Genomic DNA, 4,975 nt, shown 5'->3' with positions numbered 1-4,975 from the left:
CCGTATTCCAGATTACAACAAAGGTCGGATCAAAACATGTATTGTTGAAGGGAAAAGAAGGTAAGCAATACATGTTCAACAATACGAAACCAAGAAACCCGTATTCCAGATTACAACAAAGGTCAGATCAAAACAGAAGTCGCTATAAGCTCCCCTCATTAAAGAATTTCGTCCCCGAAATTTCAAATCAAGTTTTATAGTTATACTTAAAACAATTACAATGGTGATAACTAATCAATTCTGCCATCATGACCCACTCTTCGGTCATTCATTTTCGTCAACAAGATACATAATTTCTCGGTATTGAACATACAATTCATATTTTCCCAAAACACATACAATGTTTATAATAAACTTACATTTCTAAATCATAAGTAACGCATGCAATGTTCCCATATAATCAAGACATATACAATGTTTTCATATACCCAAAACATATATAATTTTTCATATTTTATTAATATAATAAAATTCCATTTCATGTTCAAACATCAACAAATAGGTCAGGATATTTCTCACGAACTTCTAACTCACGTTCCCAAGTTGCTTCTTCAACCCCGTGATGCTTCCACAATACTTTAACTAAGGGAATTGTCTTGCCTCGCAATACTTGGTCCCAAGTATGCAAGATTCTCACCGGTCTCTCCTCACATGAGGCATCCACACTACCTTTAGGTCGGTCTAATCCAACACGTGCAATGGATCCGGCTCATACTTCCGAAGCATGCTAATATCAAACACATCATGAACCCAGAAAAGTTGTGGCAACAATGCCAAACAGTAAGCAACCTCTCCAACCCACTCAAGGATCTCAAAAGGCCCAATAAATCGAGGGGACAACTTCCCACTCTTCCCAAATCTCATGAATCCCCGCCTTGGTGATATCTTCAAAAAGACATGATCTTCCACCTTAAAAGACAAAGGTCTCCTCTTCGGTCGGCATAACTTTTCTGACGATTCTAAGCCGTAACTAACCTTTTACGGATAAGTGCCACTTTCTCCATCGTTTCCCAAACCAACTCTGGACCCAACAAAGGTGCATCACCTACTTCGGCCCAACACATAGGAGAACTACACAGTCGGCCATACAAGGCCTCAAATGGTGCCATGCCAATACTCGATGGGAAGCTATTATTATAGGCAAACTCCACGAAGGGCAAGTGCCTCTCCCACAAACCCTTGAAGTCAAGGACATAACCTCGAAGCATATCCTCAAGGATCTGAATAGTATGCTCGGACTGCCTATTAGTCTGAGGTTGCTATATAGTACTAAAGGTCAATCTAGTGCCCAAGGCACTCTGCAATCTCTACCACAACCGAGCTATGAAACGCAGATCTCTATCCGAAACAATCGTTACAAGGACCCCGTGCAACCTTACTATGTCCCTAATGTATAGGTCGGCAAGATAATCTACCGAATCACCCACACACATAGGTATAAAGTGTGCAGACTTCGTTAACCAGTCAACTACTACCCAAATGGCATCATTACCCCATTGAGTCCTCGGAAGGCCCAGAACAAAATCCATCGTGACATGCTCTCATGTCCTCTGATGCTTAGCCTTCACTTGTTGACAAGTAAGACATTTCGATACAAACACAGCTACATCCTTCTTCATATCCCTCCACCAAAGCTGGCGACTAAGGTCGTGATACATCTTTGTGCCTTCCAGATGCACCGCATGGTGTGAATGGTGAAGCTCTCGAAGTACTTCTTCTCGGTAAGACTTCGGCACGAACAAATGGTCACGGTATCTCACACTTTGGTAGGGATACACAGTCAAGCCTCTTTTTACCTTCCCACTGGAAATCTTCTCTCGGAGGGATTCTACCTCAAGGTCACCCCTTTGCACTTCTAACACTCGGTTCACAAGTGTAGGTTATGCAACCACTAAAAATAAGGCTGCAGACTCAACAGATTCACCCAGATGAAAGTCAAACTCCCCAAAAGCACCCAACATCTCCCACTCCCGGATGACAATACTAGCCATACTGTTAACATATTTTCTACTCAAGGCATTGGCTATGATATTGGCCTTTCCTAGGTGATAATGCAACTTAAAATCATAATCCTCTATGAATTCCATCCACCTCCTCTGCCTCAAATTCAAGTCCTTCTGTGTAAACAAATATTTTAGACTCTTGTGATCATAAAACTCCTCAAATCTCTCACCATATAGATAGTGCCTCCAACTTTTCAAGGCGAATATCATCGCCACTAATTCTAGATCATGAGTAAGGTAATTCCTCTCGTGTGTTTTCAACTGCCACGAGCCATAGGCTACTACATTTCCCTCTTGCATCAACACACAACCCAGACCTTCCCGTGAGGCATCACAATATACTGAATAGCCCAATTCCCTCTCTGGAATAATCAATACTGGAACAGTGGTGAGTCTAACCTTAAGCTCTTGGAATGATTTCTCACAAGAATCACTCCCACACAAACTTGATTCCCTTCTTTGTTAGGCTAGTCAATGGTGAGGCTAATATAGAGAAATCCTTCACGAATCGACAGCAATACCCAGCTAACCCCAAGAAACTACGGATCTCAAAGGCATTCTTAGGTTGTTCCCAATCTTGCACTACATCTATCTTGGATGAATCTACAGTCACCCCTTCCCTGGATACCACTTGGCCTAAGAACTTAACCTCTTTCAGCCAGAACTCACACTTTCCAAACTTAGCATATAGTTTATGGGCTCTAAGCAACTCAAGCACCACTCGCAAGTGTTCCTCGTGCTCCTCCTTAGAGGGTGAGTAAATCAAAATGTCGTCCACAAAGACAACCACAAAACGATCTAGGAACTTACAGAAGATCTGATTCATCAAGTCCATAAACACAGCAGGTGCATTGGAGAGCCCAAAAGGCATCACTAGAAACTCATAATGGCCATACCGTGTACGAAATGCCATCTTCAAGATATCCTCCTCCCTTACTCTCAACTAGTGATAACCCGATCTCAAGTCTATCTTAGAGAAACAACAAAACCCATTCAACTGATCAAACATATCATCTATACGAGGCATTGGGTACTTGTTCTTAACAGTTACCTGGTTCAACTTACTGTAATCTATACAAAGTCACAGCGCACCATCTTTATTTTTACAAAAAGAGTCGGTGCTCCCCAAGGTGAAGTACTAGGGCGAATGAAACACTTATCTAATAATTCCTGGAGTTGAATCTTCAACTCACTCAACTTGGTAGGTGCAAACCTATATGGTGTTATAGATATCGGTGCCGTGCCAGGCACTAAATCAATAGAGAACTCGATCTTTCGGTGAGGTGGTAAATTGGTAAGACCCTCCAAAAAAACATCCAAGTATTCACAAACTACCCTTGGCAACTCAGCCCGGACTTCATCACACTCACTACTCAAGAAGCTAGCAAGAAGGCAACTAAGTTCACTCCGCCCGTACGGATCATACACCGGTGATAAGACTCTATCCACCCGATCTCCCAAGAAGTAAAAACAATCACCACTCTAGGTATATGCAGTAACCCTCTGATGGTAGCATTCTATAACAGCCCGATATGATGATAACCAGTCCATACCCAAAATGACATCAAAACTAGACATGTTAAGCAATACAAATGCAAAAGAAAGCCAACGACCGACAACCTCTCTGTCACAATCCCGACATCCCTGTTTCAAGATAACCTCACCACCAATAGGTGACTCTACACAAATAGGAGATGCTAACTGTGCCAACTCTAACCCTAAAACTGATGCAAATACAGACGAGATAAATGAATGGGATGCACTTATATCAATTAACACATTAACAACTAAATTGCAAAATAAGAAGGTATCTCTCACTACTGAGAGTGCTTGTACAAGATCTGGTGCGGTAGCAGCATACACGCGCCCTGTAGGAATTTGGTCTACCTGCTCACCTCTCGGAGCATAGGCCTGATGTATTGACTGAGCCGATAAGGCTCTCTGATTGGCCCTCGAGGCCTGTGCTGACTGTGTTGGCTGGTGGCTCTATGTCTGTCTTGAACCAGACGCACTGGGTGTGCCACCCAACTATAAGCAAAACTTCTTCATATGCCTCGTCTGTTTACACTGGAAACAAGTGAGTGGTTGGCTTCTCCCGTCTGTTTACATTGGAACGAGCCGAAGAGGATGCTGCTCGCCGCCTTCCTCCTCTCTGTGGACAAGCTAGAGACTTGTGGCCCAACTAACCACATTTGTAACAAGTAATGTCTCTCTGACCACCCCTCCCAGAACCCGAACTTGGTACTGGAAAAGTAGACCTCAACTGAGCTCCCTGGGACAACTAGGGGTTAGAACCCTTCTGCCTCTTACTATCTCCCTAACTGTCCTGGCTCCTCCTAGAGCCCCTCATTCTCTCCACCTCCATCTGCATGATAGTCTCAAGATGGGATGCCGCGTCCACAAGGCGCCCATAATATCTAATCATGGACCCGGCCACTCAGAACATGAGTCTGGTTCTCAACTTCTTCTCGAACTCCAAACAACGGCACTCCTCAGTCACCATAAGCTCAAGTGCAAACCTAGACAAGCTAGTAAAGGTAGCCTCAACCCGGCCACTGGTGTGTTCAACTGCACCAACCTAGAGAATTGGTCTCTCAACTTCTTCCTAACTGTAGAAGGTAAAAACTTGTCCTGAAAGGCCTTAACGAATGCCTCCCAAGTCACCCCAATGTACCCACGCGCATACTTCCACCACTGACCTCCATCCCATTTTAGTTGGCAAGATACCAAGGTCACCCTCAGCTGGTCGTCCTCGATGCCTAGCATCTCGAATGTCTTTACTATTTGTTCTAGCCACTCATCTGCCTTCAATGGCTCTTTAGGATCATCCAAAAACTCATTAGGATTCGACCAAAAAAACTCTCTTCAAGAAAGACGGCCTTCCTCAGCTACTTGGGCCTGGACTTGATTCTCAGCTCTGAGAATGTCCATAGATTCTCACAATGCTCCGGCCATTTCGTGGGCTAAGGCGC

This window comes from Camellia sinensis, chromosome 15 (genome assembly GCF_055761805.1).
Source record: "Camellia sinensis isolate YWXY chromosome 15, ASM5576180v1, whole genome shotgun sequence".
Classification (NCBI taxonomy): domain Eukaryota; kingdom Viridiplantae; phylum Streptophyta; class Magnoliopsida; order Ericales; family Theaceae; genus Camellia; species Camellia sinensis.
This window is presented reverse-complemented; position numbering follows the sequence as displayed.